Consider the following 15,091-nt stretch of genomic DNA (forward strand, 5'->3'; position numbering starts at 1 on the left):
CATTGTTACTCAGCTGATAGAGGTGTGCCTTGCCTGATGTCCTGTCGTACAGAACCTGTGAGTCGCTTTGGATAAAAGTGTCAGCTAAATGATCAATGTTGTTGATATCTTGTACATTTAGATAATTGTGCTGCAATTTTGGTGGTTGATAATTTTGCAATCATGGAGAGTATTAGTTGTTAAAAGAATAGTCTAAGGAAAGTCATGCATGTTATTGGTTATGAACAGAGAATAGAAGGAGGGGATTGTAAGTAGTTGTTTTCATCATTAATCTTTCATCTCGGGCACTTCTCTAATTCATGTGTCTTTTGAAAAGAGATGATGAAAACGACTGGTTAGTTATTGTTAGTATGGGAGTTAGGTAGATTTTCATAACTGCAAATTCATCACCGGTGTCTAATTCATGTTAATTAAGTGGTTCTCTGTTGCCATCCACCGCTAGGTGAGTTCATCAAGTCTGTGGTCACGAGTGCAGGCATTTGCATTGCTTTGTCTCCCAAGTGCCCACTCTGAAGAAATTTACATGTGGGTGTTTTGGATGTAGATTTGTTCCAAATGGTCAATCGATTGTCTCTCAGCTCTGCACTGTCTCTCGGTTGACATGCAAATTGTTGGATTTTCTGTCTTTTGTGATACAATTTGGGTGTAGTCATTCACTGTTTTGCATCTCGCCTCAGAGCCAGATCTGTAAATACAAACACATGTTAATTTTCCACTTTTTTCTAAAACCTGGGTTTGACTGTCTGTGTGCTCAACAAACATTAGCTAGATCTCATCCATCCCGTTCTTGGATGTAATGATAGTGTTATCATTTATCAATCATATCGCATATGTACACAAGCATATGAATGTGGACCCACACATTTTGAATCATGTTTAAAATGTCTTACAATGGAAAGGGCTAGTTATCTTTCATTGGTTCTTTAGATAAACACATTAACTCAAGTGAATATAACCTAAACATCTTACTTTTAAACATGATCTATGTTGTTTGTGTTCCAAGTTTTCAACATTGAAAGCTTATAAAGTCTAATCTAACGCTGTTTATGTGGACTACAATTCCTGTACTGCCATATATTGGGAACCGGAAGTGTTTGTTTAGCTCCCATGGTCAGTATGACCGGTACGCCCACAGATGTATTATAATTCTGAAACAGACATTGTAATTAGCTTTATGTGACTTATAATGTGTAAATTAAAGCAACATAAACACTCAAGTGATCTGAGATAGTTGTAATTTGCTTTAACTGATAGTTGTGTATATGTACAGTTTCTACGTCAAATGACTCCCTTTTCTTGACTCCTTTTGTATCACAAACAGTACTGAATTTGCAAATCTGGTATGTCATAAATGTACAGATGTAGCAGTACTGACTATCTGTATGTCATGTATGTCATAATATGTCCTGATAAATTGAAAATGGGGGACCCTGATGTAAACAAATCTGGTATTGAAAATGGGGGACCCTGATGTAAACAAGACTAAAGTCTCTCTCTGGTCTGCATCCCCTTAACAATTGTGTGTTGAGCTGTGCTGTATTGTACCCATTCTGCAATCTGTTAATAAAGTTTTCAATCAATCAATGCATCTATATTTATGATTGTCATACTCACCGGGGACAGCTGTTGTGTTGGGTTGGATCCGTTACGTGTCGTCAGCAACCCGCATCTCGCCACCTCAACTCAACATTTTCCAATAGCAGCGCGCACATACATATACAAATAAAACATATACTACACGTGGATTTCACGCACCCTTGGCTTTGGGCACACTTTACGTTCGCTTATGGATAGTTTAATATAAAATAATAACTTCACGGCGCGCATAGCGTGACGTCATCGCTCCATGCGACGTTCGTGCGTTCTCATTCGCCTCGGAAATAACGCTTTGCAATTCATACAGTATTTTTCCAACGAGCTCTCAATAGCCTGGAATTCCTATACCAGCGTTTTGTTACCGAATGAACGCGCCTGTGCATATGTGAAACGTAAACAAACTGAAACGATAAAACTATACTTCCCCAAATGGCCGTTCCTGTGGGCCGGTGTTCTGCGGAATCCGGAAATTACTATCCTAGTTTGTTCCCGTGAACTGCACTTCAATGTTATTCTTTGTATATCGGTAACTCGTCTCTCAATGCTCGTCGCGCTATCCGTAGCCGGTTCTTGACTCAATAAAGCAACGCGACGGGTCCTATAATACTTGTGCACATACAAACGAGACTTAAAACAGACAAACAAACATTAATACATATAAGTTAACGTGTGTGTATATCTGACTGTATTGGATCGCTGTACGTTTAATCGACCAGCATCTGCTGCGACAAGGCATTTATCCCTTGATTTAACTACACATCGTTATTAAAATCATAACGACCGAACCTGACTTCGAAATTTACCAGCGATATATTAGATTATATATACCTTTTAATCACACTCACGGTCCCTTCGACCTGCGACTCGTTAAATGTACATTCACGTACTCCCGAGACAGGTCATCTTCCCGCTATCTGTATAATCAATTGGAATTCAATCCAAATACATCGTTTTCAGGAATGGAAGATATTGTGGGTTTAGTTTGAGGTTGAAACAATGAATATTATGACGCTACTCTGGTAATTAATAGGTTCCAATAGAGTAGCGTTTTCCATGGATATCACATCATAATAAGCCCACGCTTCTTGCCTTGTTGCCTATATTTTAGCCTGCATCAGCTAGACTTGGGTTAGCAAACCAACAACCGATTATTTTGTGCCCTAACTTTCGGTTTGGCAACAGCCAAATCCGGGAATAGCACAGACAACCCATCCTTTCAGAACATCTGTCCAGATAAGGACCCAGGTACACGCGTTTCCCCGGTACGATTCTCAATACAGATCAGATATATTAATGCACATTATTCTCACTCAGCCATGATCTCAATATTTGACAACATTCTGTAATATTCACCTGGCACAGAGAAAAGCGGGAAGATTTGAATTCCTTCCATACATTTTTGGTCGACCATCCTATTATACTCACTTTTCTCTGTATAGTTGAATGATACAGCATGCCGGGAGGACGCAAAAAGTCTGTCACAAGTTCGTAGACGCCAATTGTGGGATATTTGTGGATATCCTGATGAAGAATGTCTCAGTCAACCGAGGCTTGGATAATAACAAGGTTTATTAACCAAACAGATAGAATACATAGAGAGAATGGCTGAGGCTCTCGCCCCAGGTGATCAGCTGAAATTACCCAGGTAAGAACCCTGATTGTGGTCGGGAAGAGCCCTTTATAGTTCAACAAAGGGGGTGTGTGGTCCCATTTGATAGGTCAGATGGGGGGGAGGGGGTACAGGTTTGGGGACACAGGGGAGGGGGGTGATTATTCCACAGAGAGGGGGGGGGGCACAGGTAAAGGGAACACATGGGAGGGGGATATATTTACATGAGGATATATTATACCACAGTATAAACCTGTTATCTTGCTTATGATTTGCTGTCAACCCAAGATTCACCTGTATTTAACATTCTTTCTTTGCTTATGTGCTTGTTTTAGGTTGGGACAAATATGGTGGAGTACCTCCAGCAGGCAAGACCCTCTCCCTCGGTTTTGGTGCTGGGAGAACCACACACATGTTGTGCTCAGGCATTCGTGATCTATGCAGGTCGGGCACACCCTGAAAGCACAATGCTCGGGGCAGTTGATACGTGTTTTAAAGCATTTTATGTATTTGACATAAAGTACCCCAGGCAGTGTGTTCATGCATGGGAGTTTCTCCAGCACGTTATATATAATATTGAGGGACCAGAGTCCAAGCATGTAGCATTCTTAAGGACAGCCGTACGTAACGCAAAACTTACAAATGAGGAGGAGGTAGAATAGGTGAAGTAGCAGGAGGGAAGGTGGAGGAGAGGAGGAAGAGGAGTATAAGGAGAGGAGGTGGCGTAGTGAGGAGGTGAAGTAGGAGGAGGGAAGGTGGGGGAAGAGATGGAGGAGGAGGGAGATGGGTAGACGCTAAGTCCCGTATTTCTATATGTATATATTAGTGCTGTCAATCGATTAAAATATTTAACACGATTAATCGCATGATTGTCCATAGTTAACTTGCGATTAATCACAAATTAATCTATTTTTTTTCTTTTTTTCTACCTTGTTTCTAGGGATCTTTTTCAAGTTCCAAGTTTTAATACTCTTATCAACATGCGAGTCAACAAATGCTTTCGTTATGCAGCCATTTAACACAAAAGGATGACCCTCATGCATTGCAAATTTGCATCAAATTCAAAACAGAGTGATGCACAAAATAACTTAAAAGAAAGAAAATTCATTAAAACAATGAATAAAGTGTACATGAAATAATAGGGGAAAGAAAACGTTAGGAACTTGTTACATTCACCCACACAAGGGCTGAGTAATCACACACACCCCCCCTCTCTCTCTCACACACACTCTCCCAGCTCTCTTTCTCTCTTGCCCCTTCCCTTCTCTCTCACCCCCCTCTCTCTCTATATACAGTATCTCACACACACACACACACACACACACACACACACACACACACACACACACACACACACACACACACACACACACACACACACACACACACACACACACACACACACACACACTTCAGAAACAAACATAGTATCAATGAGAGCATCAATAATACACCTGAGTATAGTCTAGTAAAAAAAAATCTTAAAAGTTAATCGTGAGTTAAAAAAAATAGTGGTGTTAATAGAATCAGGCGATAACGTGTTAATACCGCGTTAACTTTGACAGCCTTAGTATATATGTGTTTTGATCTATCAATATCTGGGGGAGTGTTCCAACAGGGCAGTAAAGCAGTACAAAACCATACCGATATGTATTATTTATTATTTATTATTTAAACAGGAAATCAGTTTGACATGATGTGTTTCATGGGCACTATAGCAGCACAAGCACTTTTTGATGTCCACACGCTGTGACATGTATGTAACAAGTGTAATACATTTTGAAGTTAAATGTATTCTACGCCTTGGTCTGTTCTTTTCATTGATTTCAGCACATTTAGACTGTTATACCTTTCAATCAAGCATCTGTGCCAACCTAATGTAGTGTACTAACTATAGCAGTTCTGTTAATAGGCCCTTTTCACAACAGCCATCTTGACACAGCAGGGTAAACCTACATCCTGTGAACCAGACTGACACATGTGTAACTAATCATGTTGCTGTGTCCATCTGTTGGTCAATCGTTGTCAATCTGGCTCACAAGATGGCTGCTGTGAATAGGGTCTATTTGACCCTTTTGATGTAACCCAAGATTCAGTCAAAGCAACTATTTTGACCCTTAAAATGGGTCGTTTGTATAACCCAATACGGGGTCAAATCAACTAGGAGGTTGGGTTATTTTGACCCTTAAAATGGGTTGTTTGTATAACCCAATATGGGGTCAAATCAACTTAGAAGTTGGGTTATTTTGACCCTTAAAATGGGTTGTTGGTATAACCCAATATGGGGTCAAATCAACTTGGAAGTTGGGTTATTTTGACCCTTAAAATGGGTCGTTGGTATAACCCAATATGGGGTCAAATCAACTTGGAGGTTGGGTTATTTTGACCCTTAAAATGGAAAAGTAAAAGTAAAAGTAAAAGTTTATTTGACCCAAGTTATGGGTCAAATTAAATAACCAATAATAATGGGTCAAATTAACCCACACACTGGTCGGGCCCTTTTTGACCAGTGAATCTATATTACCCATCAGCTCACATGTCACTCCTACATTAATTATCCACATAATCAAAAACGTCCCCTCGGCCCCCTGCCATCCACATTTAAACAAATATACTATGGCTAATTTTACCGAAAACGCCCCTTTCAGAACTTTAAATTACGAACGTCACTATGCAGATATTACAGCTCATATAACGTTAGTATTTAGCCAATATGCTCACCCTTTTCATACTTCAGCTGTAATGTAATATGCATTTCTTCCGTCGAATACATAGCCTAAACGCACACCTTGTTACTTTCATACTATCATGCTTAATCGTGATGTTTCCAAAGATTATGTTCCTAGCGTGGCGTTGTGTTTAATCTATGTATTTAACGTTATCACAAGCTATATTTCCATATTAACGTCAGCTTTCTTCTTCGGCTATTAATTCCTAGTTCCGGAAATGCATCACCACGTATATCCGGTACTCAAAAGCACGGACATTTTACCCAAAACGCACCCACTTTAGTTCCGGCTCAAACCTGGGCTAAGGACCATTTTATTTCCAATGTTGGAAATGGGGAATTGCGAGTTAGTCTTTGCAGTGCCAAACCTACAACCTTAGAGGCTGCCATTAATCTTGCTGCAGAATTGGAGCTGATTAGGGAGTTGGAGCAGTGGCGGCGGGGGGGAGGGGCTAGCAGGGGCTTAAGCCCCCTCTGAAAAAGGCTTAGCCCCCTCTAAGCCCCCCCTCCCAGTTATGTTTTTTATTTATATATAAAATACATTACGAATTCCGTTATATTGGACATTTGTATTAATTATATCAAGCAAAGAACTGAGAAATTTGGCAGAGAGAGACGGCAACATTATCGTGGGTTTGCGTGATGAGTATCTCCACCTCTTTTATTGTGAAGCTGTATCTATCTACCGGTAGTCATCAAAAGCATGTCTGTCACTATAGTCAATTGAAATGCTAGAAATTGTCATGTGGACTGGGAGAACCAATGGAATAGTCCCACCGGGCCGCGTGTGTATTGCCCTAACGCACTTTCACTTCCGCGTTTGAGATGCGAGCGAGTAAAAAAAAAAAGAAAAAATCTTTGGATAGCTTCTTTGTAACAGGGAAATATAACGCTTCTTTTAATAAACAAGAGCCATACTTAAAATACAGGTTTATCGCAACAGGTCGGTGATTCTTGCGTGCTGAGCCGACGTCCTCTCTGCATAATATGTGGCGACAACAACAACAACAACGAGGAAATTATGACAACTGTGTTCAAGTTGGCAGATAAAGTAGCTGCATTCAACGCCAATCTGGAATTATTGTGGATATGTGCCATGTTTCAAACATTAGCAGGGATTTTGGAGGACTTAACAACAAACAAGGTATGTTGAGTCGTGTTTTCATGCTGATCTGTTCATCGCACGCCGCGGTGATCTGCAACAGCTGATCTGCTGTTCATGAATGAATGAATGAAAACTTTATTTAACAGATTGCAGAATGGGTACAATACAGTACGGCGCAATACACACAATTGTTAAGGGGATGCAGACCAGAGAAAAACGTTTGTATTTTTTCAATATCAGTATATTAAATTAGCCATTGTTTTTGATCCTGGCCCGCCAAACCACAGGCTTGGGGAAAATCTGGCCCGTGGCCAGACCTAATTGCAGACACCTGATGTAGCCTATATTAGCCGTTATTTTGTTTGTTATTGTTTGTTGCATTAAAATTCATTAGCACCTGCTATAAACAATCCAGCCCCCCCAGAGCTCCCCCAATGCCAATTCTCTGGCGCCGCCACTGCAGAGAGGTACAGCTGTTGGTGTACAGGGAGAACAGTAGTGGGGACAGGACGCAGCCCTGCGGGGAACCGGTGCTGGTGGACATAGAGCTGGAAATGCTCTTCCCCAGCCTCACCCGCTGAGACCTGTTGGACAGGAGATCCGTAATCCACCTGCGAGTGGAGGCCGGCACCTGCAGCAGGGATAGCTGGTGCTCCAGGATGGGTGGAAGGATGGTGTTAAAGGCCGAGCTGAAGTCCACATACAATATCCTGACATAGTTGCCCGCGTAGTCCAGATGTTCCAGCGTGTAGTGCAGAGCCATGTTAACAGCATCCTCTGTGGATCTGTTGGCTCTGTACGCGAACTGCAGCGGGTCCAGCACAGGATCAGTAATGAGCTTCAGGTGGGCCAGGACAAAGCGCTCCAGGACCTTCATGACCACAGAGGTCAGGGCGACAGGTCTGTAGTCATTAAGGCCCGTGACCATGGCCTTCTTGGGGACGGGGATGATGGTTGAGGCCTTGAAGCATGCTGGGACGTGACACAGCTCCAGCGATGCATTAAAAATGGTGGTAAACACCGGTGCGAGCTGGTCAGCACAGTGCTTCAGGGCAGAGGGGGAGACAGAGTCTGGGGATTCTGACTAGAAAACAGCCGTTTCACCTCTCTCACACTGACAGAGAGAGGGGAGGGGGGGGGGGGGATGGAGGTTGTGACCGAGTGGGTGAAGGAAGAGGGCGGGGGGGGACCTCTTTCTCAAACCTACAGTAAAATGTGTTTAGCTCGTTCGCCAGGGGGAGACGTGCTATTTCACCAAACTGTACACTTTGTTCTCTAAATACTACTAGTACTTTTACACATGATGTGGGAATGCCCCACAGTCAAACGTTTCTGGGAACAGATAACTAATTATCTATCTAAAGTATTACAAAAACATATTCCCTGTTTTCCCAAATTGCTGCTCCTTAATGATGATGATTCTTTAGCTTTAAGTATTGTTCAGAGACGATTTTGGCTGGCAGGAAGTAGGCCTACTGCTGCAAAAAAAAAAAAAGCGCTGCGATGGCAAGCTCCACATTATCTGCCCTTTAATCACTGGAAACAGTTATTAGCTGATGTTGTAACAATGGAGCTTTCTACAGCTAGATTAAATGGTGCAAACTATCAAACAATAGATAGCTGGAACCATATTCTCTATCAAGTTAGGACCTCTACTATATAACTAGCAGGACATAACTAATTATATCTGTATAATTCCCTTTATTTTTTTTGGTCTTTGTTGAAATCTTTGCTCAATTCTTTTTCTTCTCAGGCATATGACGGGGTGGGTTGGGGGGGGGGGGTTATTATTATTATTATTTTTTTGTCAACGGTGGTTGGTGCAGGGGTTATGGGGTAGGATTTTTTATTTTAAATGAGGCAAGGGGCAAGCCAATGCGTGTAGTTGGCAAATAATTTTAATTATGTTTTATGTGCAGTGTATGCCTGTACCTGTGCCTTTCATCCAAAAATGAAAGGAAAATATATGAAAAAAATAAATAAAAAATCATTGTACGGGTTACGCACATATCTGTGCGTACGCACCATTGATAAATGAGGGCCCAGGCTCCCTGGGTGATTCCCAGGGAGAGTTCAGGCTGGTGGTGTCTCGGGGTGAGACGCAGACCGGGAGCGTGTAGTCCTACACACAGAGAGAACAGGTTAGCAAGGCAGGTTAAAGAGACAGAGAAAGCAACAGTATAGACTCCTAGTACCACGGCTGGTGAAGCAACACTCGGACGGTGAGTGTCAGGAAACGCAGGACTCATATCAGAGCTAGATTGATCCCAGGTGACAGCTTGTGGAAGCGTGGGTAGGAAGCTGCCCATATAAGGGCGTTGAAGCAGCATGTGAGAGAGAGGCCCTGGCCGTGATTGTAACATTACTTACTTTTTTACTTACTTCTTAATTACTTAATTCTTTACTTACTTTTTACTGTATGTAGCACACTCTCAGGGGCTCATACAGAAACAAGCATTTCATCATAAAGTATTCTGTATTTTGTTGTGACAAATAATAAACAAACTTGAAACTTGAAACTATCCACTCATTATTTTCTTCCCACATCCTCATGCAAAGAACTACACCTAGTATACATGACACCTCGTCTACATTACCCAGGACTGTAACTCCTCGCCTGCATCCTCACAAGACCTAATGCATACTGACGCATCTGCACTCACGGTTGCCAAATTCTAAGGCGGTATATAAACACCACTTGCAATTTACTCAAGTTGCCTTTCACAAGGCTTCTCACACCCCTGTTCTGGCCAGTGGCCCAGACTCCTTCAGGCTTTGACTGGAGCTCATCCAACACAGCAAGGTATATCTGCAACATCCCCACTGTATGGGCTGGAGTAAGAACAGGTCTAGTCTGTTCTCCTCCTGATTGCTCCAGTATAGCCTACACCTCCCTCTGTTCTCCTGACTGATACCGTATAGCCTACACCTCCCTCTGTTCTCCTGACTGATACCGTATAGCCTACACCTCCCTCTGTTCTCCTGACTGATACTGTATAGCCTACACCTCCCTCTGTTCTCCTCCTGATTGCTCCAGAATAGCCTACACCTCCATCTGATCTCCTCCTGACTGCTACAGAATAGCCTACACCTCCCTCTGTTCTCCTGACTGATACCGTATAGCCTACACCTCCATCTGCTCTCCTACTGACTGCTACAGAATAGCCTACACCTCCCTCTGTTCTCCTACTGACTGCTACAGAATAGCCTACACCTCCCTCTGCTCTCCTGACTGATACCGTACAACCTACACCTCCCTCTGTTCTCCTCCTGACTGCTACAGAATAGCCTACACCTCCCTCTGTTCTCCTCCTGACTGCTACATAATAGCCTACACCTCCTTCTGCTCACCTCCTGACTGCTACAGAATAGCCTATACCTCCCTCTGTTCTCCTCCTGAGTGCTACAGTACAGCATACACCTCCCTCTGATCTCTACAGCAGTGTTAATTTCGTCAGCTATTTTTTATTTAGTTTTAGTCTTAGTCATGTCTCAAATGCTCATCATATTTAGTCCAGTGGCGGCTGGTACTATATCTTCCATTGGTGGGTCGCAACTCGACGTTAGGTCGAGTTGAAAATGTAACGTAACGTTAATAAATGCTCTGGAGCAGGGCCGCCTCAGGGGGTGTGCGAGCAGTGCGGTCGCACAGGGCCTCGCGGGAAGGGGGGCCTCGCAATTTTTTTTTTTTTTTTTTTTTTTTTTATTTTTGCGAGGCCCCCCTTCCCGCGAGGCCCTTTTTCATCACAGACCTAAAATCTAGTTTTGCTTATATGCTTATATATTTCACATTAGACACGTTTGTAGAATGTGTCTGACTTGTTCCTGGGTCTGCAGTCCTGTTGGAGCTCAGCCTAATTGGGGTTCTGCAGCAGACATACTATTGGTTTCAACGAAGGGAGTGGTTTTACTTACATCATGTGTAGTACGCCGGCGTGAGTCAGCTGCGTTTGACTATTTCGCGCGTGCAGCTTTTGACTATTATGCTTAGTTATGCCAGCCAAGACGAAGAAAGAGGTCGGTCATTATCAGTCGGTTGGTCACCAAGGAACGTTGACGAAAGGCCTCTCGCTAGCGGGACAAATGGCCGGAGCCTTGTCATGGTATAGCCATGATGATGTCGGCTAGTAGCTAGCTTAGCTAAAGGCTAACTAGCGTTAGCTAACCTATTCAGAGGAGCGAGGCGAGGCGAGTGGATGTCTTTTCAAAAGAAGGAGAAGAGAACTTGTGAGCAGATAAATCTGTTAGGCAGCAATACGCCGAAAGGTGTCCAGTCTGCCGGAAAGTACTCGAAGAAGAAGAAGAAGAAGAAATTACACCGTGGGCCAAGAAAGTCTCCTTCCAACTTTACCATTGGCGCCGCGTTGATACTGCGTTATGGTGAGTCAACCTATGATTATATTCCCGCCGTGGACCTGACCTATCGCTCTTTCTCTCTCTCTGGAGCCAAACTGGTCGACTAGCTAATATAGTACTACTAGTAGCTAACGGTGTGTGCCTGGTGAGAGCACCTGGCTGTATGTAGCCGCATAGCTTGCAGAACGCAGAAGCAAGCTATGCGGCTACATACAGCCAGGTGCCTGATTGAGCTAACTGTTAGCCAGTTAGCTGTTTAGCGTCAGCTGGGAACGTTCGTTTGATGCTATCAATTAGCCTTGAGAATAGCAGGCCCTGGCACTCTGACTACGACATCATCTTTGACAGAAGATGTAGTCGGGCCTGCACCATGACAAGGCTCTGGCCATAGCTTATTTGTCCCGACAGCGAGAGGCCTTTCGTCAACGTGGAGACCTGTGTTGCGGCCTTTCGCCCTGCGTTCCTCGTGCAGGTAAGATGTCATGACATTACCCCACTCTTCCTTCCTTCCCCTCCCGAATGTTTTGTTAATAACGATGTTTTTTTCCAGGCAAAACATATGCTACTTCACAACATTTGGAGATACGACATGTGCTGTGTGTGAATGGTCGTTTGTGTAGCGTTGGGCCGTTGGCCAAAGCTGTGTGTGGCCTGGTGTCACAGTACCTGGCTAGCCTATTTAGCTGATGTCGGCCATTGGCTCCTTGCTGCTTTGGTTTCTCTGGTATAGACCCTCTTCTTGTTGGATTTAAGTGTTGATCTTTGTCTTTTTGGATCTCTCATACATGCTCTAGTCTCTCTCTAACACACACACACATGACAAACACACATGTTCTCTCTCTCTCTCTCTCTCTCTTTCTAACACACACAGTCTGCCTATGGCGGCCTTTCTTGATGGCTAGGCTGTGCTCAAGGATCTTCAGTCACAGTGCTCAGGTATTCTGCCACTGTGTACTCTCTGTTTAGGGCCAAATAGCATTTCAATTTCTTTCCAATGTGTCTCTCTCTCTCTCTCTCTCTCTCTCTCTCTCTCTCTCTCTCTCTCTCTCTCTCTCTCTCTCTCTCTCTCTCTCTCTTGGATTTAAGTGTTGATCTTTGTCCTTTTGAATCTCTCATACATGCATGGGCGGAGTTTATGGGGGTGCAGGGGGTGCATTGCACCCCCTGGTGGCCGGGGGTGAAATTGCTTTTTTTTTTTTTTTTTTTTTTTTTTTTAATCAATATTATTTTTATTTTAATAAAATTATAATAATTGTGAGAAACAAATCTGAATTCTATTATGTTTTGTTTTACAATACATTCATTTTATAGTAGTAATCATGTCACATTATATTATTTTCGTAATGACTTGTGACGGAAGTGAGTCAGTCAGACAGACACGCAGCAGGTGGTAACCTTGCGTGTCATAGGCGGAGTTTGAAATTGAACTAACCCACCTCTGACCTCTTCCTTCCTAGTACACGAGTCACACGACCTACCTTACCTGTAGTATTGGAAAACGACGTTTTGAAAACGTAAAGTAAATATGGATATCCGTAAATTTCTAAAGCCGCGGCCTCCACCCGCACCCCCGCACAAACAAAAAGAGCCACAGCCGCGGCCTCCACCCGCACCCCCGCACAAACTAAAAGAGCCACAGCCGCGGCCTGCTCCACCCGTCCAGCAGCAGCATCACCCGCCAACAACGAGCACCGGCGCCACAGCTGCTACCGACCCCGTAGAAGAGTCACCGGCGCTGGGGTCTCCAGCAGAGAGGCAGCTGCCCCGCCTGCCCCCCGCACCCCCAGCAGAGCAGTCACAACCACCGTGTCCGGGCAGTTTGGACACAACAAACCCGCCGCCCCCCCCCACCTGCCCCGGGGCCATCAGTGGAGGTAGTGGATCATGGTGATCTTGGGGAAAAACACGGCTGTCCAAAGCAGCCTATCTTACAGCAATTCCCCACAAAGTTAATAGCAAAAAACAACCGTTCATTTTCCACCTTCTATTACGAGACGCATGCGTGGATGGAATATTCCGTTTTAAAGGATGCAGTGTTTTGTTTTGCCTGCCGACACTTCCAGAATGACAGCAACGTCGTGGACTCATTTCGTAATACCGGCGTGAGTGCCTGGAATAAACTGGGCTCGAAACTGGATAAACATGCGATATCCGATGCCCATAAGAGTTGCATGATTAAATGGGATCACTTTAAAAAGAGTGCATCTTCAGGGTCTATTGCAGCTAAACTTTCAGAAAGTCACAAAGCTACTGTAGAGAAGAACAGGTTGTATCTGTCCAAAGTTGTTGATATTATTAGGCTATTGTCTAAACTTGGATTGCCTTTCCGTGGACACAGGGAGGGGATAGATTCAGAAACACGGGGCAATTTTATTGAGGTGTGCAGCTTCTTCTCTAAATATGATAAAGGATTTGAAAGCATGCAGACAACTTATTTTAATTCAACAAGCCCAGAATTCCAGAATGAAATAATTGATATCTGTGCAAACTTGGTTTATGCAGATATTGCAGAAACAGTACAGAATACTGGTTTCTTCAGTATTATGGCAGACGAGGCCAGGTCCTCTAAAACGGAACAATTGTCAATTTGTTTAAGATACGTTGAGCAGCTTGAAATCAAGGAGCGTTTTCTGTGTTTTATTGATTGCTCAGCATCTCGTGGTGCAGCTGCTATAGTGGACGTTATAAACACAGGACTGGAGATGGGTGGTTTAAAAAACATCACAATTGTTGCTCAGAGTTATGACGGCGCCTCCGTAATGTCGGGTCACGTTTCAGGCGTGCAGCAGCGCATCAAAGAGACCTATCCGTACGCAGTCTACATACACTGCTTGGCACACAAACTAAATCTGGTGCTTGTTGAGTCTTGCACTGCCAACCACAGCGTGAAAACATTCCTGAATGTCATTGATAAGCTGTACTGTGTATTTGCACAACCGTCAAATCTCCATAGATTTATTGAAATCCAGAAATCTCTGAATTTGAAGCAAACTGAGATTGTACAGCCCAGTGAAACGAGATGGGCATGCAAGTGGAAATCTGTGCATGCGGTTAAGACCCACTATTCCGCTATTATAGCCTGCCTCAAAGAAATTAGTGAAGAGGGAGGAAGGTGGTCTCCTGACGCCACTGGCCTTTATGAACACTTGACAAGAATGTCATTCATTACATGTCTCATTGTATTTGAAGGCATACTGCGTACGATTCATGTTACGCACAAGTGCCTACAGTCCACCAATTGCACACTCTCCGAAGCTGTAGGATACACTAACAATCTGAAAGCGCACTTCAAATCTCAGAGGCAGACAGATGCATGGAGCGACGTGTGGGAATCAGTCAAAACGTTCTGCAACAACGTGCCTGATGATGATGATGCAACCCAAACTGCTGTTGACCCCGATGCAGCGACAGCACCCAAACGTAAACGGGCCACGAGACCTCCCACTGCCCTCGACAGTTATTTGGTTACGTCTACTTTGGGCCAAAGGGAAATGCATGAAACTGAACGTGACAGTGCAGTAGTGACTGTGACAGTGTCAGAGGGTGACACTGACACAGCAGAGAGACACACACACACACCTGGATTTCGTCACCAACACCTATTTCTACCTGTACTGGATACTCTCATCAGCGAACTGGACAGGCGATTCACAGGAGAGGCAATACCACTTGCACAGGCATGTGCAGCAGTGTTTAC

The sequence above is a fragment of the Notolepis coatsorum genome, assembly GCF_963971535.1.
Source record: "Notolepis coatsorum genome assembly, chromosome: 6".
Taxonomy (NCBI): domain Eukaryota; kingdom Metazoa; phylum Chordata; class Actinopteri; order Aulopiformes; family Paralepididae; genus Notolepis; species Notolepis coatsorum.